General features: G+C 39.2%; 1 long non-coding RNA gene across 5 annotated transcripts in view; it reads left to right on the forward strand.

Annotated features, from left to right (window-relative positions):
* Window positions 1-24858, forward strand: part of LOC129785396 (uncharacterized) — a 322564-nt gene that overhangs the window by 286522 nt on the left and 11184 nt on the right. For 3 of the 5 annotated variants that reach the window (XR_008749444.1, XR_008749442.1, XR_008749441.1), the window contains 6 exons: window positions 1323-1486; window positions 3658-3816; window positions 4471-4731; window positions 12010-12148; window positions 18710-18838; window positions 21595-21753. This is a non-coding gene — a long non-coding RNA (uncharacterized LOC129785396). Of the gene's footprint in view, window positions 1-1322; window positions 1487-3092; window positions 3163-3657; window positions 3817-4466; window positions 4732-12009; window positions 12149-18709; window positions 18839-21594; window positions 21754-24858 lie in introns of all 5 variants that reach the window. The other 2 variants (XR_008749443.1, XR_008749445.1) reach the window with 2 other exon arrangements.

The raw sequence follows: 24858 nt of genomic DNA on the forward strand, positions 1-24858 counted from the left end.
ACTGAAAAGGATTATCTAGTCAGAATACATCAGTATATAATAAATGTGCTTCATTTCTTCCACAGTTCTTAAAGGGGACAGCTGAAATGAATGTTTGTCTCAGCATCGGCACTGCTGGTACTTTTGCAGAGACTATTTCATGGTCCATTGGACCCTAAAGGACATTGTTTTTAAAGGCATATTATCAAGAGGAATGAAGCATACCATTAGAGTGCATATCAGCATGTATTAAACTTAAGGGCAATAGTATTGCTTAGTTGATATTGTAAGACTCTCCAGTCAAAATGTATTAAAACCAATCTTTACGCTTCTCAGCTTTTATAAATTTTTTTGTGTGTCTAATCGGTAAATATGGGTCATGAGAGGTACTTGTGGATATCGGGTAGCTTTGAAAGAAGAACAGAAAAGTGCTTCATAACCAAAGTAATTTATCATCCTTTCTGTACATATATAGAAAACCTACTATGACAACTGCTGTTCTACTAATGGGCTTCCCATACAGTGTCACGTTAATTAGCTGTCAAAGTAGCACAGCTCTGAATCCCATTTCACTGATTTATAGGGGGAAAAAAACAAAAAGCTACATTTCTTTAAAAGTATGTTGATTCACTGTTAGGGATATTATCATGAAGTAATCAGCTTTCTTGGAAACATATATTGAACTGCATGATGTAAATTTCTGAATCTCAGCTGCTGAGGGCTCATCAGAATATTCATTGGTCAAATCACAGCTATGGTAAGATTGTGTGGGCAGTGCCTAATTTGATACAGATTGCAGCAGTGTTCACTGGGTTAGATGCTGCATGGTCCTGACAGCTTAACTGTCAGATAAATTGCTGCAGTTATAGCATATGAGCAAGCCCATAAGCTGATCATATTAATGTTATGAAAATATGACACCAAAAACTAATAACATTCTTTGAGGCATCTGGACAGAAGCAAAATCTAATCTTGTCTAAAAGATCTCCATTAGCAGTAATCATTCTGTAATATGATCAACATATTCTTGTCAAAGCAGATAGTACTGTGCAGTATTAGTAAAACTGATTAAACATGGCATGTTATTCTGAAAGAAACCTTCAACATTGAGCATCAGAGCCTGCTGATTACACTGGATTTGTTGGTTAAAACACGTCCAAGCCATTTTCAAAACAGCTTCTTCTGATGATTTATTCTTAGTAAGGGAGAAATATACACTAGTAGAAAAGAAATCAAAATGAGAAGTTAGGCCATATAGAATCTGAACAGCTCAAGGAAGGGGATAAGAAAACCATCTGAGAAGTGCTGAGCCCTTAGTACAATAATCTTTCTTTGCCTCCTAGAAAAATGTAGGTTTATACATACTTTGCTTGTGATACCTTGTGATCCAATTGCATAATCAACCAACGTTCCTTCAAGGATGAACATTCTTAAAGCTGAAGGATAAATACATCAGGAGCACATCAGGCTGTCTACTTCTTTGTTAAAAAAGGTCTCATTCTTTGAGGTAAGCCTTTGCAAGTGATGGATGATTTGCTGAAATTTTATACGGTCCATGATGCTCTGATGATCCCTGCAACCACAGAAATTAATGAACTTAAAAGGGAGAATAAAGCTTGACATCAAACACCATTCAGTTTTTGCTTGATATTTTTGCTGTGGGCCAAGAAAGTTCTATGCATTATGATCTAGAGCAATACAAAGAGCTAAAAAGCTGGAATTTAGTATTGAGAGCATGTGAATAATTGTCTTCTTTTTTTTTTTAAATTATTTATTTAACTAAGTCTTCTATAAGATCTCCAGAGTACTGCAGAATCCAACTGCTCTGCCAGGGATGTGCATTCACCTACCCAAGGAGCACACAGACCCTAGCTTAAATTATAGTTGGAAAATATTTCTCCAGCTGTTAACTGATTCCCCTTTAGTAGTTGTAAACGGATCCAGATAAATTTGAGGTGCTTTAGTCTGCAGCATCTCAGTTCCTTAAAGCTGAGAGGAACATCAACAGTCTGCAAGTGTTTGCTTTGGCTGGAAAATTGTTTTAACAGCTGGCAGCAGCTAAGTTTCTCTAGAGAAGCAGAATGAGCAAAAAAGGGTGCAACAGATAAGGATGGTGGTTCCTGCTTTCTTGCCTGGAGGAAACTGAGCCGTGGCTGGTCATGGACCCTCCACAGAGATGAGCTAAAACAGGAAAGGGAGGCAAGGCAAGGCAGGAGAGACTTTGGAGGGTCACAGGGGATTATTGTTCTTGGAAAATGAGGAGTTGCATCCTGTTGGGGTGCATTTCAGAGATGGAGCCAGATGGACCCATCAGTGCTGCTGTAACTGGATGAATGAAAATGCTGTCCCCCACATGGCAAAGGGATTGAGTTAGTGCAGAACTTTGTTATCTCAGAATTGTAAACGTTTCTGTGAAGTGCTACCAAAGAAAAAACACCTAACTGTAGAGGAATGAAGGCAGTGGGTTGATTAGCATTGATAACATGCAGCTGTGGCCTCGCCTCCAAGGCAGTGGGTTGATTGACATGGACGATGTGCAGCTGTAGCTCGTTCCCACTAAGTGGTTAAATAGCCCCGAGGATGGTGGTAGAGGGTGTTGGGTGGGGGAGGAGCAGTGTGGTCTGACTTCTAGAGGAAGGAGAAACAGTGGGGATGGTAGAATCTGATGGATGGTAAAAGCCTTGTTGCAGCCGACTGGTTTGTTTGTGCTGCCACAATTGGTGCCCCACGTGAGGCGAACTGAGTTGGCTCTGACTATGACACATAAGCTGCAGACTTTAAGTAGGTTGTGTAAGTTTGAAGACAAGTTTGGAACTGCAATATATTCCTGTTTCTATGTAATGTAAGTTAATTAACGCAAATTTACAGGTAGCTTTATTTAGGAACTTGACAGTAATTGGAGGGAGTGGGGAGGCAAAGGGGGTGGAGCGAAGAGTAAGGAGAGAGAAAAGAAATACACCCAATGCAAAGGATTTGAGAAAGTCCTAAAAACAGTGAAGAATTTGGTTCCAAACTACAAGAAAGATAATTCAGGTTTTTTCTGCAATGTAAAAACAAATGCAACAATGATCAGATAGGCAAACAACATGATTTTTGTCTTTTCTTTCACTCAGCGATTTTGAACTGAACATCAAACTCTTCTTTGTTCCACTGATGCAAGGACAGTTACTACACCGGGATAAAGTATTTCCTAATATTTATCCTTGTAAAGTGAAAAATAAGGCTAAATGTTGGAACGTCTCAGAAAATTAAGTTTAGTTTCTACTGGCATGACCTTGTCTAACAGGATGGGCATCTGTATCATGTTACAGTGTCCTTATGAGAGAGATGCCTTGTTTTTACAGCAGGAGAGCTACTTTCAAGGTGAAGGATGTTCAATGTTACATCATAAATTCAACAAGCTTACTCTGTCATAAGAAACAAATTCAATTTTACAGTAAAAATTGTACACTGAGTATCTGTGCTTCTAAAATGGAGATGGGCTGGTGATAAATGAGATCAGGGCAATAGATGTCAGACCCTTAAAATTATATGGGCTAGACTGAAAGTAGTACTAGACACACACAATGAAGTAAAAGGAAATGAGTGTACTCATTTATATGAATATTTACATGCTAACTTATCTTTTAATTTGTATGTGTGAATTAGATAGAAATACTTCCACTTTTCCCCATCTAGTGCCCTGACACTGGCTTACAGGAGGTTGTAGGGTTTGCTGCCCAATGCCGGAAAGTCCACCTGGCACTTTTCTCCCCCTTTACAAGAAGCAAGAAGGCAGCTGCCACTCAGAATGCCTCTGTGTCCATCTGCCTCCCGTGATGATGTACTTACAGGCAAGTCCTTGTCAGGCTGCATCAAGAACCTATTTTAACTTCTGAGTGCTATTAATTACTTTGTTAAGATTTTTCACTGATGATTTAGCCCTTAAAAGTTAACCTTATTTGGTACATCATTCAAACATGATTTCAAAGCAGAAATAATACTTCAGTAATATCTTATTAGAACCAATAGCTCACTCTGTAATGAAATCTTAACTCCACCAACAATCAAACTGAAAGAATACAAAGAAACAAAACTGCTCAAACACTGAAAACCAATTATTTCACTTTTCTGTCTGTACCATGCAATAATTTCCCCTTATTAAGGCAGTCTATTTCAGAGGAATTACAATTTTTACACAGCGAACAATATCTAGAAATATCATTTCTTGTATATTTTCAATGAGAGGACTAATGGACAGATTTTTCACTGGAAGATGTAAAAGCAGAAACTAAACTGAAAGAGTGCTGTGTGCCATTTGTAGTAGGAAAATGATACTGGGTTCAACAAGAAAGTGTTATAAATACACAGAACCAGATTTATTTATGTCTTTTGACAATTTTAACATTGAGATAAATTTGGTTAAATGTGTTCTTAAACTTACTGTGTTGCACTGTATCCTGGGCTTTTGGTAACGATTAATCTTAATGTGGTCTTCTGATTCACAGCTAGCCAGAGATGCATGAGGTTGCCAAAGATCTTAGGCATGCACTAATGGCACAGATGATGGGTGATTTCGGAGATAAAACTCTCTGGGGAGTGACAATGTCATCGCACTGCTGTTGTGAATCATCTTTAAAACCTTCTCTATTATTTGTGAAGGACATTCCCTCAATTAAGGGATTTGGTGGTTTGCTTAAGTCAACATTGCTATGGTCAGCAAGTTTGCAGTGAAGAACAACTCTGCTGGATTTCAGTGTATTGCCATTACAAGTAAGTGACTCAAATCCTTACTTATAAATCTCTTTTCTCTAAAATTTATTAAAAAAACTGCTTATATGCGTTTTCTGTAAAAGCTTTTCTACAGGTTTTGGAAGTTAAGGGAAATACCACTATCCCTTTCTTTCCAGTAATGTGTTCCAAATAGGATGGATTATAAATCCTTTCAATCCTGCTGGATAAGAAGTACTAAAAAGTTGTTTGACCTCCTTGCAATATGGAGTTGACCAGTGCCCGCTAGCACTGCTGTGTGGCCAGGCTATTGAGGTTTCAGCTAGTGAAAATTGCTATGACCTACAGATAGGAGACACTACAGTTGTGATGTGATCTAATATAAAAATCAAGAGAAGAGAAAAGGCACACAGTGGTGGTGACATACAACAGGGAGCTTCCAGTACACGTGTTGTACCAGTTAAAACTTCTGATAACCACAAGTTGCCTTGACCTTTTGAGCTGCAGTCCAATAGCTCTGATTGTGTATGACACAGAGCACATACAGCAAAGTCAAGTTGTATTCTAAGATTCTGAAGAGTACCCCAGGCACGTAAAAGAAAAAATAAATAAATAATTTTAAAAAAGCTTGTACCTATTTTAATTTGGCAGAGTGCAATCTGGCTAAGAATTTAGTAACCTGAGTTCCCATTGGTAAGAATTACCTTACAAATTTTGTGACTGTTGATGTGGGTACGGAGACTGTTCTAACCAAACTGATAGTAAAAAGGGGGCAAAATAAAGAGCATGCTTCCCATGCGTTGTTCGTATCTGTTCAACCAACAGAAAAGCTCTTAGAAATGGAATCTTCTCAAGGGTCAATTTTTCTGACCAAAAAGATCTTCCAAGCAGCAACATACCTGTGTTTTGGTGAAAAGTGAAAGGCCATCAGGCAGAGGGCAGATCAGAACCATTCTTAATTATTAAGAATGCCTGAAATGTCTTGTGTGTGCGTAATAGTCTTATCTCCTATTCTTAGAAGAATGTTACAATGTTGAAACGTCATTGTTGCTGGGGAATGCTTTTCTGGTATTTTATGAAGAGTCAGAGGATAAAAATCTCACTCTTCATCTGAATTTCCCTAAAGTTACAGAAAAAACTAATGACTCCACTATATAAGAAATTTTTAAAGCTTTCAACTTTAATATTTCATTTGTGTCAGATTCTTATAGTATATGCCTAGTGTGTGGCAATTTTGGATCCTGTTTAAATAAAACATAAACTGTTTATGAGAAAGGGAAAATACATTACTAAAATTGCTTTTTTGTGTTTTGCCTTGTAAGTGAACAGAAATAAGTAATAATAGTGTGTTTTATTGCAAGGGTAAGAAATAAGAATGAATATAATTTCGTCAGGAAGAAAATGCTAGTTTTACACTACCAGATGTTGAAATGATGCTCATTAAAATATTTTTATACTAATCCAACTTATTAGCAGGAATTCAGCTCAGTGAATAGTTAAACTGAACCTTCCTCAGTGGGTCAGATGGGTTAACATAACAAAACAGCACAAAGTATTGCAAAGGTACTAATAAGTACCCAAAGTGCTGGAAGTAAAGGAATTCTTGAGGAAAAAAATACTTGATGTTTTTAATTATTGTAGTAAAGACTTGTGATCCAAAGACTATTTGTAATTGCTCCAGGTAGGTTTACTTTATATTCATTTTTTTCCCCATTACTTATTTTTAAGTTTCTTTAGAAATGGAGAATAAAGACTTGTTTCAGTGAAGTGAAACTAAGCTAATACAAAAGTTAATGAAATTAATTAACAGGTTTTTGTTATATCTTAAAAAATATCTTTTATACATTTCCATAGGATAGTTGGATGTTCTAAAAATGTAAGAACTTTAACAAACTGACCCCAAAGAGGTAGTTATTATGTACTGTGCACCTACACAGGACTTACTACACTAAGCAGTTTGGCATTTGCTTATTTGTAAAAATTGAAGTGATGTGGGGAAATGTCATGCTTGGGGTTTTTTTAACTACTTTGCTGGACTGTGGTCTTACATGGAGTTCTATCAAGCTTCCTTTGACTTGTTTCAGTGGTCACCGTTATAGCAATGTCCATGGGACCGTTTCTGGAAAATATACCTAAACCCACATTATGTTTGAAGGTAATAGGAGTTTGTACATATCTCTCTCAGTAAAAGCATATTACACCGTCTTGTGAAAAACAAAGTAGCATGCATGCCTCTGAAGCCTCTGGAAAGGCATTGACTCCAAAAGGAATTGGAACCAATGCCACAGTATGATCCTGAATGTCTTAAATTGAACTGTGTGGCATGATTTTTTTGCATGGAAACTGGGATGTGGGGTAGGAAGTATAGGGGCACTACTAACAAGAAACAGATTCACTGTTAAGAGCAGAAATGCCTCCAGAGCTGACCAGTGCAGCAGGAATGGTGAGGTCCCCACACACGTGGAGGGACATGTCCAGGAATTCTGTAAATCCCTCTCTCACACGTGGAGGGACATGTCCAGGAATTCTGTAAATCCCTCTCTCTGCCCCGGTTGATACTTCTTCATTTCAGGGTCGGTGGGCGAGGTGCCCTGCTGCAGTTCTCCTGCATACCCTGCACGGGTGGCCGCAGGGCAGCGGGCTGAGCAGTGGCTGCGGATGGCTGACTGTGTCGCTCTGCAGAGGGAGGTGGGTCCTGAGACCGCAGGCAGGGGAATGTGGGAAGCACCCCGGCTGGAGACAGAAATGGGCCAAGGACTGTGCCGGGGGCAGCTGCGGAGTCCTGGTGAGCTGTGGTGGGCAGCAGGAGCCAGCGTGCAACTGGGAAAGAGCATCCTAATGGGGCTACTGCAGAGACGCACAGGGGTTTAGGGGAAGTGGCCATCGGCTGGCCCTGTCTGTGTGTGCAAGCTTTCAGAACTGCATAATACTCACTTAATGTCTATTTCTGTCTATCAAAAGAAATAGAGTTCAATTCAGATTCAAGGGATGCCTGGTGCCAGAATTTTATTCAGGACTCATTTTTTTCCCTTTCCTTGAATACAGAGTCTAATGCAGTTAGAAAATAGTAAGAAGCTTGATTGTAATGAAAACAATGTTAATGAGTATATCAAGTGAGTGCAGTTAAAATCTAGATACAAAAATAATATGACATCCTAATTAGAAGTGTGGGGGTTTTTTTCCACAGTACACTTACTAAGGGTTTTTTTTTTTGTAGTTTTTCTTTTTTCTTTTTTAAAAAAAGATTAATTGAAAATATAGGCCACTTCACACTGAGAAAATAATATAAAAGAAATCTATTTTATTCTACTTAAGCTTCAGCAGTTACTCAATGTTCTTGGTTATCTTTCATCCTGCAAAACTTTTTTTTTTTTTAGAGGTCTGCACTGTCTTCATTAATGCTCCACCTGATTTGGTTTGTTAATACCAATAAGTCACCATTTCTTCACTGATAACTGATTGAACTAATTCAGTATATTTCATTTAGTCAGACTTCCATTTTTAGGCCCAACCCTAAAGTCCACTAAAGTGTGCAGGAGTCTCTATGTGAGGGGAAAGTGAGCAAGGGAAAAGGAAGAAAAGCTGTCACTCCTTGCAGAGCCTTATTAAGGTGGGGTGGATTTGTTTGAACAGAGCTTATGGCAAGATTAAGTGTTAGTTATTATAGGATTTATATCAGGGCATTTGAGATCACTGTTGCAGGAATATGTTCTAGGCTCAATTACCTTATTACAGGACACAGATCATTAGGATCACATTGCTTATGTATCCCCAGTCTGAGGAATTTAGTAAGAGCATAAAGTGTACAAGTGATTAAAGTGTTTGCCAGTGTACCAAGATTTACTTCCTAAAAGCATTACATAAATTTGTTAATAGATTTAACTATCTAAATGTTATTTCTCTGCCAAAAATCAAAATTGTTGAAGACTATAAAACAAATTAGTGGCTTGCTGGCATATTTTTTCCTCCATGCTATAAAAAAATTATTGACTGGGTAGTGTACAAATGGCACATCATAGGAGGAGGAAGATATATTTTGTTTTCAGAAGTTCATGGAATTATAGACATTTGAAATTGAATGGTGTGTTAACTTGTTAATGTACCTGTAAGTATAGGATTGCTGTCATGCATACAAGGTTTATACTTTTTTACATTAATAAGTGAATCATAATACTTTGCTCTCTAGTTCTGATTTTCTGCTGAAAAGGTTCTACTTAAATACTAGTTTGAGTTGCTGCAACAATAGAGATTTTTTTGGAGCCTAGCGAATCAATTGTGCTTGCATTAACTGAGCCAAGAAAATAATAGCACGAAAAGCTTTCAGAGCGTCACATACCACAGTAGTACAGCTCCTGGTATATTACAAATGAGATAGGCAAGCTTATAGGAGAGAACAAGACATGATTGAGACTGTTCATATTCAGAGACTGGTAAGAGGCATCAACATAGAAAGACTTCTTTGCTTATTTGCTGGTGCATCTCATAAACTGTGTATGCACAAGGAAGACACCTTTGAGTGGGAGGCAAAGAGGCTGAGATGTTGCATAGTGCAAATTCTACTAACTTGCAGAAGACTTGACTTACTCTGACTCTTTGTATGTACTTTTATTTCAATTCATGAAATTGAGAAGCAAAAGGCAGGGATAGACTGAAATTAAACTAGAAAATATGGATCCTGAATACTAGGTGCCATGGGAGTCTGTACTGTCCATAGTAAATAAATGTCTGCTCTCTGTGGTGAACCCTCAAAATAGAGTTTTCTCTTTCCATTAACCCCCCAAAAAAAGAAAAAAGAAAAATTGCACCCACTGCTTTGAAACTCATCCCTGGATTTTGTCCTTGAATGCAAAGGGTCTATGAAGATTGTCACAAGGGATATGTTAAAGACCCTAGTGATATTGAATGAAAGTTAATTGTCTTTTCTAGTCACACTGAATGACACAGAGTACCTGAGGACAGCACTCCTGCAAGGAATATGGAGATTCATGCTGTAGTATTCCCTAGCAATGTTGTGATAAGAGCTTAGCTGGAAAACACTTCACATAAATAGCAATTTATCATTAAAACTGAAGTAGAGAAAGCTAAGGTTAAATAAAAAGCATCTATGCTCTTATCAGAATAACCAAACATATTTTTCATGTTGGAAAAGCCTGTTTTGACATTGAGTAACTAATGTATTTAGTTCTCATAGTTTACTGCAAATGCAGATAAATTTGATAAGCAAAGGCACATCTTCTGAATAGGAACACGGTTTATCATTTTCCTCCTGAGGTAATGACTATCTATTCACCCTCCCCTGCCTCACCAGCATCTATAAGACTTCTCCTGTATTTCTACTTTGCAAAGTGACAGTGTAAGTTGTTCTACTTATTATTCTTGTATTGCCGACGCTGCACCTGTCTCTTTTCATGATGGACTAACTCCCTGGAGGTTACAGGCAGCATTTTCTGTGTTTCTAGCTAGCAGCCAGCATCACATGGTGATGAATGTTTTGGGCTTCCCTCAGCCCCCCTCACCCATACTGACTATGTGCACATTTATTGCAGTGTGAAATTATAGCTATAGCTTCAGAAAGAGCAATTTCCTGGCAAGGCATCTTTGGTGTCTTATTTGCTCCATTCACCAAATAAACAATATTGACAAGAGAATTAATTAAGGAGAGCAAAAAAATGCAGGGGTGACTCCAGGATGAAAGCACTGAAGTTCCTCAAGTGAGAAGTAGGAACAAGCTCTAGCACTTAAATATTTCTGCAGATTCAGTTAAAAGCTCAGACCATCTTATTATGTTTCAGCTAGTAATCTTCAGCATGTCAGAACATCATTTGAATGAAATCTGGCCAGGCAGTTTCAAAAGAAACTCCATACAATTGGGAGAACAGCTTTTTTTCTAAAATTTTAATTAATGCATGTCTGGAAAACTAACTAAATTTTGCACAGATTTCTCAGGAAAATTACTGACTTCTCCAGTAATATAAAACATATAACTATGTTCAGCCTGGAAATTTAATTGATAACTAAATAATTATTAAAACTACAAGTGATTCAAAAACACTTCTAAACCTGAAATCTGTTGCTTATGCAAAGGAAAAACAACACTGATATTAAAACATAATTTTGTAACACGCGGGTTTATATTGCTATCATGAAAGATCCTTGGATTTGAGTGGTCGTAGGGCATAACAGAAAACAGTCCTCAACGTTCACCATCACACTATGTACAACTCGCTTTTTTTAATAAAAAGCTACTGCTCTGCATTGATCTCTTGCTGGCCTGCTCACTTGCCCTGGCCAGTGTATCACCCGTTATATTATGGTCTTACTGATGTTATCCAAGCACCATTTTGACTGCTTTCCTTTTTGGCTGAATATTTTCCATTTTATGGCCAGTCTATGTCCTGATGATGGGAATGTAAAATAATACTGCCACTGTGCACTTACCAGCTTAGAAATCAGGGCTCCATCGCTGCAGGGAATAAATAAAAGTATCTTGAACCTCCTCTCAACCTGACAGGATCTAACTTGTTGTGTCCTAGTGTCCATTTTGCCACAGAATTCCTAGCTCTCGTTGCAGTCCACTGCTTATCACTTGCTCTCTGTTAGGGAATCTCTGTGCAAAAATACTCCAGGAAGAATGAAAAAAAACAAAACAAACTCAACAAAACAGTAATCTGCTAGGTAGACTTGAAAGGGCATGTTGCCACAGAAGGCTAGGTGAACAAAGACAGCAAAAGTTCCTCCAGGAGAGATTCACTGCAAATGAGGTGATGCTATTTGCAGCTGTCTGTTTGAACACAGAGGAAGTGTTTGAAGACATTTGGTATGATTGTTTCTTAATGACATGGACCACTGCAGTCTCTGAAATGCAAGAAAGCTGACTGCATTAGTTCCCTAAGGAAAACTAGCAAATAAATTACATTGATCAATTTATATTAGGACCGCTCTTTTCCAAAACTCTCTGATAACCATAATGCATTAACATTGATATCGATGCTTTGGCTTGTGGCTGTTATCTTACAATAACCATTTTACTAGTACAATTCTATCAAGCAGAAGCAGATAATAAGAATGACCAAGAGAGAACAAAAACAAGTGATAGCGTTTGCGTCTTTCTTTAACACAATATATTTCCACAGAGTGTGCAAATCTTACAAATGTAACTGCAGAATCTTATTTTTAAAAAAAAGGAATTTGTCCCTTGCGATACTGCTTTTGCAGATTTAATTTTGGGGTTTAATTATATTGAAATCTCAGTCATGTCCTAACTTTTGCCAGAAAGCAGTTTACAAAGTTTTGTTTGTGCTTTGTCTGTGGATTTTTTAGGGTGGGGTTTTTTTTGGAAGAACTGATAAAGAGAAGACAAGATGAAACAGGATTTGAGAGAAGATCTGAGATTAAACAATAAAATACAGTAACTTCTATCCTGGTTCAATCCTCCTTCAGGGATGTCTAGCTTAAGCAAGTAAGTGGTGTCATCCTCTCATTAACTCACAATATGTTGACCCTTCCTGGGTTTGTTACAGTAGTATGTGCAGCTAACAACAAACACGTATTTTGTTGCTGTATGTATGGCAGAATTGTAATATTTCCTTCTCCTAATAATTGGAAGCATCTAATCATAAAAATAAGTTGTTATCCCAAACTGAGCACATGTTCATTCTGTCTGCAAAGTGAAGCTGAACAGAGTTCACTTAGTTGAAATGGGTTTTTGTGTTATTTTGGCATTTCATTATTTTGGATTTATCTTCTTTACTCATTTCTTTGTCATTATTGTTTTGATTGGTTTTAGATAGAAATTTAATTGCTTAGATAACCCATTTCCCCAGCTTTTTGGTAGACTTGGTCACAGAAGTCTATTGAAAACTCATAAGATTTGATCAACCCAAAACTACATTTTCCAGAAGTTAAACTACTTGAATAAAGACACTTTCTGTATTTTAGTTATATTATCATTTGGGCAGAAATTTCTGGTTTTGAATATGAGTTTAATGCTTTAATTTATCTAGTCCTTTTTTGTTATCAACGTTCTGTTCTGTAAGAATTCAAGAGGTGTTTAGATTCTATTGGAAATATTCCAAACAATATTGAATGTGCAGCTATTTTGATATGGAAATGGAAATTTTAAATTTCTTTAATTTAAAATTTATTCTTTTTATATAATTTAAGTAGTCTTATTGAAGTCATCCACTGACCCAATCACCTCACCCAGAACTTTCTGGTTAAAATTTCCTTGCAGTTTGTAATGCGTATGGACTTTGCAGAAATCTATTCATATATAGTCTAAATAAGGATTACATTTAAGAATTTCCCAGTCAATTCATGTACAGTTTATAAATAGGGAAAATTAGTTAGAAATAATTAAATTATCGATGAGGCATTTGCTTAGATTTAACTACCCGTTCTTTCATCTGACATTTTTAAGACTGGTCTGTTTTAGTATCTCAGTTCTTTTTCATTGGATTTCTGGGTGTTTTCCTGCCGTACCTTGTTATCCCTTGTTATCCCAACTCAAAACCTGAAACTTTTTATATGAAACTTTAAGGTGTAAATTGTTCTGGACTGTTTAGGACAGTGCAGGATTGGGTTTAAATTAAGATTCTTGGAATAAGTTCTTGTATTTTAATTGCATTTTACACTAAGGTTTTTTTGTTTGCATAGATTAAATAAGGACTGCAACAATGTTTAAGTCCTCCAGCAATCTGCTGAAGACAGCAGTATACTGTGCAGTTTATTTCTAATTTAATGGCCTAGAAAACCACTTCAATTCTCATTCTCTAATGGCCTGGCAGAGGAGCTCAGGAAGAGACTAAAGTGAAGAACATGTACAAACAGAGCAAGCAGTTTCAATTCACAGTGTCACAGTGCTGGCATTTCCTATATTCCCATGACAAGCTCAGGCAAAGAAGGTTGTAAAATCACATCCTTCTAGGTTTACTGTACTTTATCCTTCCCAAAGACCGTTGGGGCACTAGGTTCAGTCAGACAAGGCAGAAGAGAAGTCCCAAAAGAAATAATTTATTCCTCAGCATGGTACAAAAAGAGTTCCTGTAAGGGCTGAGAAACGAAAGGCAGCAGTAATGTAATGGGATACAATGCAGAGGTCCCTACATATCTCTAAGGTGCACCCAGGTCTGTAGAGAACATTTTATCCCTTATCAGACCATTACTGAACAAACAGATCCTGGGGTTTTTTTCCCTTGTCTGTAATAATCCCTTGGACCTCCAACACCAAGAGTCTTTTCTTACTTCCTGAAGTAAACATCCAGAAATCAATACTGTTGTTTGCAGCTCTTCACAGGAGATACACTTCATCCAAATTCCCTCTAAAGAAACTACTGTCAGTAGTGTGACAACTTACACAAAATTTTTCTGCCTTGAACATAAGTATTTGGTCTGCGTTGTGGACTACATGGAAGAAACCTCCTGAGCAGTCTTTAGTTTGAATATCTTTAAAAAGAACAGGTACAATCTGACTACAACCAATTGATCCTCAAAACTGGGATATAAATATTGTAACACTTCTCCGTAATACTAACATATGACCTTTACAGACTAATGTATTCTTGTCTCTGCAAACAACACCATTTATGCCTGACCCAATTACTTAAGAGCTCATTAATCTGAGATCTAAATTGTTAGATAAGGAAGTTTAGAGTTGTCTTTAGAGTCAGCTACTCATCTCTATTATTTCAGACAAATATAATCAGACCTCCCGGGGATCGATATTCAGCTGATTTAGATCTACAATTAGGACAGGGCTTCTGCCAGTGCTGAAGAAGGTAATGATGAACAAAGCACAGGAATGAAAAGCCCAAGAGCATTTTCAGTGCTTACTGCTAGAATTGTCTCATTCTTTTAATTTCCCAGCCTGAAGACACAAGGAGAAAGCTGCTGATGTAACGTTGCCATCTCTTCCCAGCCTTACACTATCTCAAATCTAAACCTTAATAAATATTTCAGCTCAAACTATGTCAAATCTAAACCTTAATAAATATTTCAGCTCACTACACCCAGAAAAAGAGACTTGAGGCAGTGCTGTGAAACCTTGAGCCCCCAAGATTTCCTTTATTTTCTCTCCTAAATCCATTCCAGAGAAATGGCCACCTCATCCCGGGCTGCTCAGCCCTGAGCTGTGCCCAAGGCCCAGGCTGGCCATATGCTGGGCCTGAAGCAACAACACCAAACTCTTCCAAAAAGCAAAATAAGGTGCTGTAGCCATACAGTGTAGCTGAAAATCCCTGCCTCACCATTGCCAGGCAGTCCAGAAACATTGCTGTGTTTCCTGAATTACTCACCACCATTTGTAACCATAACCTTAGGCATCATCACATATTTTTGGCATGGGAATAGCAATGTTGGTTGGGAAGAGACACTCCTCTCTGCTGCCACTTTGTCACAGCTGTGAGCTCTCCTCTCTAGAAATATGGATTGGCTTTTCATGCATTATCCAGCTCTGCCAGAGCACCAGGCTGACAGGAGGCTGCAGGCTCCTACCTCTGTTGCGGTTGCAGAGAAGAACATGAATTTAATGCAGGTTTGACCCTCAGCTTTCCCTGGCTAACAATTCCAAGAATAAGCCTCGCTGGATGTCTTCTCCTCTAACTTACAGACACAAGCCCTAACCCAAACATGAGAATTAGCTGAGTTTTTAAAGGGAGGGTGGAAACCTTCAATACCACAGCAGTGTAGGCAAGGATGGACCCCCCAGATTATCCCATTCCAGAATCCATCCTTCCTCCTTCCTCTCACCCTTTTGGTGTTGCACTAAGAAACCCTAGCCTTAACTCTCCCTATATATTTCTCTGCTAGTAGGAGATCACAGTGACCCAGAACAGGCCAAGGAGTTGACCCCAGAGAGATGCAGCCCAGAGGAAGGTGTTAAATGGCTGATTATGCTAAATATTTATTTAGTTGCCATCCATTTAAAGTAGGAAGATTCCTAAGATTATTATGTACTGTTTTCTGCATGGATCAGTTACATTTTAGTTACATTATAGGTGAAACAAATTTGAAAAGTATTTTCTTTTGAAACTTTATAGTGAGCCATAAATTGCTTTAATGACACTTTATATAATTGAGTTTACATTAAGTCTTCGTGGTCTTAAAATTTCTAAACAGTCTTAACTAGTTCAAAATGTGTATAAAGGGGACAACCTCAGAAAAGCCATGATGTAGAGCCTCTCTACAATTTTTAGACTGAATACCACAAAAGCTATTATGTACCATGTATCATCAAAAGCTATGTATCAATACATATGTATGTTTTAGTTCTAATTAATGTGTCCCTAAATTTATTGAGTATCAGTTTCTCACATTAAAAATCTAGAATAAACCAGTGTTGGTTTAAAGCCGGGACCACATTCACATCAAATGTAATGTCTTCAAGGACAGTTGCAACTGGGGTCAGAACCTAAGAGTGCTGACCCAAGGGATAATCCAATCAAACTATATATGCAAATAAACTAAAAGGCACTATAACAACATATACAGCCATGCACCCCAAATCCCATCACAGTGGGTTCTTGTAACGAGTCAGATCATGCAGAGAGAGCTACGGCATTTTTTGCTAAACCAATAACTGGTTCTGTCAGATACCAGTACCTTCATTTGACAGCCACAAAGTTCCTACTTTGTCTTGATTCAGGACAGCATTGCTCCAGTGGCTAGAAAACATGACAAAGAATTTTAACAAGTAGCAGTTCAAAATATGTTTAAAAATGCAGTGTGGAGGTGATTAAAAAACCAAGCTAAAAATATCAGAGAAACCTGTGTATATTTAACAACACCTTTTTAAAAGTCAGCCTTATATAATGCTGGGCTGTCACAAGCTCCTTATGAGCAGTGACATTTTAAGAAAAGCTACTGTCTGTTTCTCTTCCCATTTACCCTGCAGAATGCTTGCTTTTCCCCTTGCCCTTTTCAATCAAGCTGGCATTAGTGAAGTAAGGGGAAACGGTGAAAAATGTACAGTATAAGAAGGAGATAAGTTTTTAAAACTGCTAAAAAACCTTAGGTCATGAAGCATAGGTCCTCATGGACAATTTCTGACATTCATTGCTGAGGTGCTGTGTTATACAACTGAATTTTTCACCTCAGTGCCAGGTAGAAGGCTGACTTTAATAACTTAAGCATGCATTAGAATCTGGATGCAACTTCTTTTAACCACATATCTCCAGCAATACTGACTATCCAACTTATAAATACTTGGTAACCTGGCAGTGCAACAAGCGCCAGGGAAAAATATCATACCCCTTATATTCCCTTAGACACTCTGAGGGTCTTCATCCCTCACCTACAGTGAACATTGATCTCTGCTTTTCTTTCCTCAAGGCATTCTACCTTATCACCTGAAATGTGCTTCTGGAGATTGTCCCAACCTAATGTCACTGGCAACCACAGCTGTAACAAATATACAGGTAGAATGAACTGTGCATGCTGGGAGGATAGCAAGCCCTAAAGCGCAATTTAAACTGTCTTTCCTTGGATTTTCATGAAATTTCCTCCCTGAATTCTGCATCTTACTCATTTTGCAACCCTATCCTGGCTAAATAGGTTCCTAAGGCAGAGCCTTATAGGAAAGTTGGAAGAGTGGTTAAGTAAGTAACAGCTAGAGGTAATCCTCCCCTCAGGAAGGTGGTCTCTCCTACCCCTACACTTCTGCCCCTACACCTTCAGGCCTGCACAGTCATACCAAAATGCTAAGAGCAAATTGGTTTAGGGAAATGCACATGAAAGAAAAGAAAGAAAGAAAAAGCAAAGGAAGACAAAGTGCGAGGAAAAGTAAATCTCAAAAATATTTTAAAATTTATTGCCATGTTAAGAAGTCATGCAAATAAAAACCCAACCCTTTCCCAAAATTCATTTCAGACAGTAGGACTACTCAAGAAGTAAGTTATAAGTCAAACTTAGAAATGTGGAATCACATCTGGCCCTCAGCAAAAATGCAAATCTGTTAGTAGCTTCCAGAACTACTTTCATGTAATCCATCAGATAAAAGAAACTTTATAGCTAGGAAATGTTTCTTGCATTTTACCATTTATTTTCCTATAGTTGAAAAAGAAAGTTTTGAATTAATAGAGGCAGCAATGTAAGTTCTTTTAGTATTAGACTGAAAATGGTTAGCTGTTCCTTGGATGGTTATAGCCTGAGAAAACTATCCTTTTTACTGTTTTAAATTTGCATGTGATCTGGTGATGCCTTATTTTAGTTTACATCTAGCACTGCTGGTGCTTACACAACTATTAAAAATTAAGAATGGCAACACTTCCTTCTAATTATAAGTTAATACAAGAAAGTCTCTATGTTATAGATAATTTTTAGAAAATCTATGACAATTTTGCCTTTGGTCATATTAGTAATTCGCCATGCTCCTACAGGAATATTATGATGCAGAGGTGATGGAGTTTCTGGAGACAATCAATAAGTGTGGCCCTGCTTAAGCAGGGTAGTTGGACAAGAAGACCTCCGTAGGTCCCGTCCAACTTCATTCTCTGATTCTTCGAAGTATGAGTTATTGAAAAAGGAAATTTAATTAATGGTACCCAACATTAATGGCAAATAGATCACTGCAAATTTGAAACAAAATGTCTCCATGTAATTAAAATTTCATGAATGCCAAAAATTTTAGAGTTTAAGCAACCTCCAGATATAGTATGCTTGCACAGTGTAGGACTATTTGGAAAGAGTAATATCATAATATGTTTCATTCTGGACATAGGATTGCTCCAGTATAAATCTTGTCATTTGACTTAATTATACAGAACCGGTGTTTTCTATTATTATCTGATTATTAACTCCTACATGAGCTATTTACATCTCAGTCTTGAGTAGCTGGCATAATGATTACCTGGCTGTTGTGGTAATAATTAAGTAGAAAAGCCAACAACAAAATAATGAGATTTTTAATATCCTTTTTAGGTCAGACATAATGAGCATGGAGTGTAATAGTGGGTCTCAAATATAATGCAATTGAGATTAATTTTTAAGAGACCTATTTGATTTTATTTTTTTTTTCCATTTACAGATATTTTTTCAGCGGGAAGCTAAAAATGTTTAGGAGTATACAAACTAAAAGCTCTGATTATAATGCATAAGGCTTCACGATATACCAGAAGAGGAACGAACTGCTTACAGCTGAGCCACGCTTATGCCGGTACTCACACTTAATGCCATAGGCTACGCAGCAGATTCTCCTTGCTGTGAAATGTCACCCTTCCATTTCCCTTGGTGGCACTGCAGCAGTTTGCACCAACTAATGAGTAGCATCAGGAGAAATTTTTTTAAATCAATGAGCTTATTCGTCACCAGATTTTTTCCAGGCACCTAAAGTTAGGGGTGTCCAATGTTTATGCAAATGACCAAGATACTTTCAGATTAGTATCAGAATAAAATTGTGTAGGGCTGATCCAGGTTGCAGAGTTATCTCCAAAGGGAAATGACAGAAGTTTGCTGACTGTGGGCATTTGAAATTAAATTCAATAATGTTCTAAGAAATTTACTGCAATGTACTAATACTGTGAATGTGCTAGTGTACAGCATATGGCTCTGATCTGAAAATACTGAAGCATGAGCTCATTTTCACTTGAGTAGTCCTGCGGGACTAACATCTTAAATTCATCTGGAATTCTGCAGCTGGTGTACATCTTGGAGGATTACTTGTAAATGTTCATTTTGCCAGCATATTAAACTACTGCTCTACTGCATTAATTTTCTGCCATTCATCCCAAATTAAGCATTTTTTAGCTACAATTTCTTGGTATATTCTGCTCTCTTCTCACTATTGACATCCTGATGAACATATAATAGCCCACAGGATATAAAGCCACTGGCTGTATGAAATGGTTGCCTTTGAAGACCAGACCTTTGAAGATTTTATTGGTGTTCTCTGAGCTTCCTCAATTTTATTTAGAGTTAATTATCTGCTTTTCATCTGAAGACAGTGCAAAGCAACACCTTCAAGCCACATTATGAATATATAAAGACTTTTATCTCCATTCTTCTTAATGAGGTGGCCTCACAGTGCATCTAAAGATGTTGGCATTATTTGCTACATTCTTACAAAGTAATCTTATATGTACGTAGTTTTTTTGTGTCAGGAGAACCCTTTTCTGATTGTCTAACTTCATCTGAACCAGTTTTTAAACTATACTTCATAGTTTTCCTTTAGTGTTTCAAACATATTTGTATTGCTTAATTATATTTGTGTTTAAAATCCCTCATTATTGTTGGTTATTTCAGGCTCACAAGGTAGGAGACCCGTGCTAATAATTTAGAGATACTTTCTCTGTGTGTGTGGGGGGGGACAACACACCAAACATAAATCATTGATGACATCATCTTTTATAAAATTAAAAAATAAAAATATTCTTTGTTTCATTAGAAAACATCTTCATAAAAGTTACAAGTTAGTGGGAAACTGCTAAGGTATCCATGGGTTAATAAAATAAGCTTTAGTATTCTTATTTGATTTTTATTCTGACCCTTTTGAAACATTGATTGCTTCTGATAATTTTCCAACTCTGCTTTCAAACATCTCTTTCATCAGCTCTCTGAACGCTACATGGAGAGCTCAGAAAGTCCCACACCAGTTTTCCCCTGAGGCTTTTCTCATCTGGTTTTGTTCTTTGTCTTTTTGTGTAATTGCATTTGTGTATTTAAGGTTACCATGTTTTATTTCTTTACTGATAGACATTTGGGGATGGTTTTGTTTTCTAATGCAGAATAGTATTGAAGGCCTCAGCTCTGCAGTAAATTGCATAATCGCTCCATGATAATTACAGAGGACTGGTGAGGCTCACCCAGAGGTTACTGTGTGGTTGAGGCCAAAAGAAGAAACAGATTTTATGTATACATTAAGGAATACGCAGCACCAGCTTGTTATAAAGTCCTCTGATGCTTCAAATGTTCATGTATATTGAACTTCACAGACATAAGTAATTCATTGACAGTAGTGGAACTACTTGTGTCCACTTCAGATTAAGTGTTTGCTTATCCAGGAATGAAAGTTTATGTCCTCAGTTGCAGTACAGTTCCTTGGAGGAATGTTTTAACTGGCCTTCCTTCTCTCAGTGCAATGAACCTTACGTAAGCCCTATATTTGAAGAACTATGTCTTTAAACAAAAGGGAACTCTGTCTTCTACCTTCAGTGGATACATGTTTTGCAACCAGGATATTTTAAACTTTCTATTAGGTGGGAATTTTTTTTAAGCAGAGATGCTTTTGCTCAGTGAAGAAAAAATACTGCTGTTTTGCTTTGCTTTAAGGATGAGCTTAAAAGAGGTCATTATATATGCTGCATGAATGGTTGGAGGAGAAAGAATGCAGAGTAATAGCTTTTATTTCTTAATACTTAAAAAAAAAAAAAATTGTTTGCAGAAAAGATTAAACTCCACCAAAGCTTTAGTAGATTGAAATGAAGATGAGTTTATGTCTAAGATTATCTTTTGAATACTTTCCTTTTTTTAAGTATAGCTCTGTCAGCTAAATATAGTTCAGATTTTCACATTTTTATAGACCATGTGAGTTCCCTGCAGGCACATTGTCTCTCTTCAGTGATTTATATAGTCTGAATTATAAGGGATGATAAGCATTTGCTGTTCAATAGTGTAGTTAATGCTCAGCCCCCCGGGTAACAGAGCAGTGAAGCATTTACTACTCAGTGGTAGTTCTGCAACAATCAGCAGCAGTGTGGCTCTATCACAGTAAATTTACATCGGTACACTTCATCCTCAGGGAGCTGAACATTCACTCCATATAGCCTAGGGAAAACAATTAGAATGGACATTTTCCAGTCTTTTTGGGTGGCACAACAGGAGTTTACTATTGTAACCAGATCAGAAACAGAAATCACAGATGATATAACATGAAAATTATCCAACTTTTGTTTTCTCTTCTTTTTTGCCCTCCAGCATAAAGATAAATACTTGGACTACAAAGTTTTTGGAAACCTGAAAGGTGAAGAAGTCGCATTACTGGCAGACCCACTGCAGTTCTGGTGCAGATGTCAGGGGCTCTGAGGGAGCTCTGAGCCCTTCACTCCCATGCTCAGGAGGAACCTCCTCTATCAGGTAGGTGAGCTTACAGGCACTGTAGCTATATAACACTTCGTTCTTATGACTTTGATGAGAAAATAGCAAGGGCCACATCAGCCAAACAATAATAGCTTTTCTCTTGCACGATATTTTTCTTCAGTAGGCCTGAAAGCATTTTATAAAGGAAGGACATTTTGTCAGGGATCAGGAGTAAAAGCAGTGTTCTCATGTATCCTTCCAGTTGCAGGGAATGATGAGGGAAGAAAAAGGAAGAGCCAGAAGATCAATACATGGCTCTGATCCTGATGTCACTGGCAGAAAATCTGGGAGTTTTTTGATCGTGGGTCAGTTTACGTGACACCAGGCTTGCTGGCAACTGACAGGATCCACCTGACTCAAAGGAGGCAGAGGGTATTTGCACAGGAGTTAGCAGGGCTCATTGAAAGAGCTTTAAACTAGATTTGAAGGGGGAAAAGGATAAAACCAGGCTCACTAGAGATAAGCCAGGGGCCAGCACACCAGTGTTAGAGGGGCAGTGTGTTAGCAAGGTACTTCAGCCTGCGTTCTTGGTGGAGATCCACGTGGCAGCAAAGACACAAGGGTTATTGGTGTGTTAGAAACCATGGAAGCACCTGAGAATGGTCACGTAGGAATTAGAGCTTCTACCCCAAAAAGGTGGCAGGATTAATAGCCCAATTGAAGTGCAGCTACACCAATGCATACAGCATGGGCAACAAACTGGAGGAGCTGGAAGCCCCTGTGCAGCAGGAAAACTGTGACACAGTTGCCATCACACAAACATGGTGGGATGACTTGCGCAACTGGCTGGATAGCTACAAACTCTTCAGGAGGGACGGGCAAGAAAGGAGAGGCGTGTGGTAGCTCTGTATGTTACAGAGTGTTTTGACTGCCTGGAGCTTAATGATGGTGATGACAGGGTTAAGTGTTATGGATAGGAATCCATAGGGGAAGACCAGCAAGGCAGATATCCTCCTGGGAGTCTGTTAGAGACCACCCAACCAGGATGAGGAGGCAGATGAAGCATTCTACAAGCATCTGGGAGAAGTCTCACAATCACTAGCCCTTGTTCTTATGGGGGACTTCAACTTAACAGATGTCTGCTGGAAATACGATACAGCCAAGAGGAAGCAGCCTGGGAGATGCCTGGAGTGTGTGGAAGAGACCTTCCTGACACAGCTGGTGAGTGAGCCAGCCAGGGGAGATGCCCCACCAGACCTGCTGTGTGTGACTAGAGAAGGACTTGTGGGTGATGTGATGGTGGGAGGCGCCTTAGGCATAGCAATCACAAAATGGTAGAGTTTCGAACTCTCGGAGGAGTAATGAGGGGGGTCAGCAGAACCCTTAGTTTGGACTTCCAGGGGGCCGACTGGCCCGTTTAAGAGCCTGGTAGACAGAGCCCCTTGGGATGCAGTCCTGAAGTGCCAAGGGGTTTGAGGAAGGCTGGACATTTTTCAAGAAGGAAATCTTAAAGGTGCAGGAGCAGGCCATCCCCATGTGCTGAAAGTCGAGCTGATGGGGAAAACCATTAACCTGGCTGGACAGAGAGTTCTGGCTGGAACTCAGGAAAAAAAAGGAAGGTTTATGACCTTGGGAAGAAGGGGCAGGCAACTCTGGAGGACTACGAGGATATTGTGAGGTTATGCAGGGTGAAGAGCCTTAATTAAGCTACTGTCATAAAAAACAATAAAAACTGTTTCTATAAATACATCAGCCACTGAAGGAGGGCCAAGGAAAATCTCCATGCTTTACTGAGTGCAGGGGGAAGCATTGTGACAAGCAATGAGGAAAAGGTTGAGGTATTAAATGCCTTAGTTGTCTCAGTCTTCAATAGTAAGACCAGTTGTTCTCCAGGTACCTAGACCCCTGAGCTGGAAAACAGGAATGGGGAGCAGAATGAAACCCCCATAATCCAAGGGGAAACATTCAGCAACCTGCTACACCACTTAGACACCCACAAGTCTATGGGGCCAAATGCAATCCACCCAAGGGTGCCAAGGAAGCTGGTGGAAATCCTCACTGAGCCACTTTCCATCATTTAACAACAGTCCTGGCTAACCAGGGAGGTCCCAGTTTCCTGGAGGTTAGCCAGTGTGATGCCAATGTACAAGAAGGGCAGGAAGGAGGATCTGAGAAAATACAGACCTGCCAGCCTGACCTCGGTGCTGGAGAAGGTTATGGGGCAGATCATCTTGCGTGCCATCATGTGGCACATGCAGGACAACTGGGGGACCAGGCCCCAGCCAGCAGGGATTTATGAAAGGCAGGTCCTGCTTGATGCACCTAATCTCCTACAAGATGACCCACTTAGTGGATAAGGGAAAGGCTGTGGGTATTGTGCTGCCTACCTGGACCTTAGTAAAGCTTTTAATGCCATCTCCCACAGCATTCTCCTGGAGAAACTGGCTTCTTATGGCTTGGATGGGTGTACCCTTTGCTGGGTAAAAATCTGGCTGGGTGGCTGAGGCCAAAGAGTGGTGGTGAATGGAGTCACATCCAGCTGGTGGCTGGTCACAAGTGGTGTTCCCCCGGACTCAGTGTTGGGGCCAGTTCTTTTTCATATCTTTACCAACAACCTGGACTAGAGGATCAAGTGCACCCTCAACAAGTTTGCAGACAACACCAAGTTGAGCAGGAGTGTAGATCTGCTTGGGGGCAGGCAGGCTCTGCAGAGGGATCTGGGCAGGCTGGATCCATGGGCTGAGGCCAACTGTATGAGGTCCAACAAGGCTCAGTGCCGGGTCCTGCGCTGGGGTCACACCAGCCCCACACAGCGCTACAGGCTGGGGCAGAGCGGCTGGGAAGTGCCTGGTGGGAAAGGGCCCGGGGTGCTGGGTGACAGCTGGCTGGGCAGGAGCCAGCAGAGTGCCCAGGTGGCCAAGGAGGCCAACAGCATCCTGGCTTGTATCCGAAACAGTGTGGCCAGCGGGACCAGGGCAGTGACTGTCCCCCTGCACTGGGCACTGGTGAGGCCGCACCTCGAATCCTGGGTTCAGTTCTGGGCCCCTCGCTGCAGGAGGGACGTAGAGGGGCTGGAGCGTGTCCAGAGACGGGCAGCGGGGCTGGGGAAGGGGCTGGAGCACAAGTCTGATGGGGAGCGGCTGAGGGAACTGGGGGGGTTTA

This window comes from Falco peregrinus, chromosome 12, assembly GCF_023634155.1.
Source record: "Falco peregrinus isolate bFalPer1 chromosome 12, bFalPer1.pri, whole genome shotgun sequence".
NCBI classification, from domain to species: Eukaryota; Metazoa; Chordata; class Aves; order Falconiformes; family Falconidae; genus Falco; species Falco peregrinus.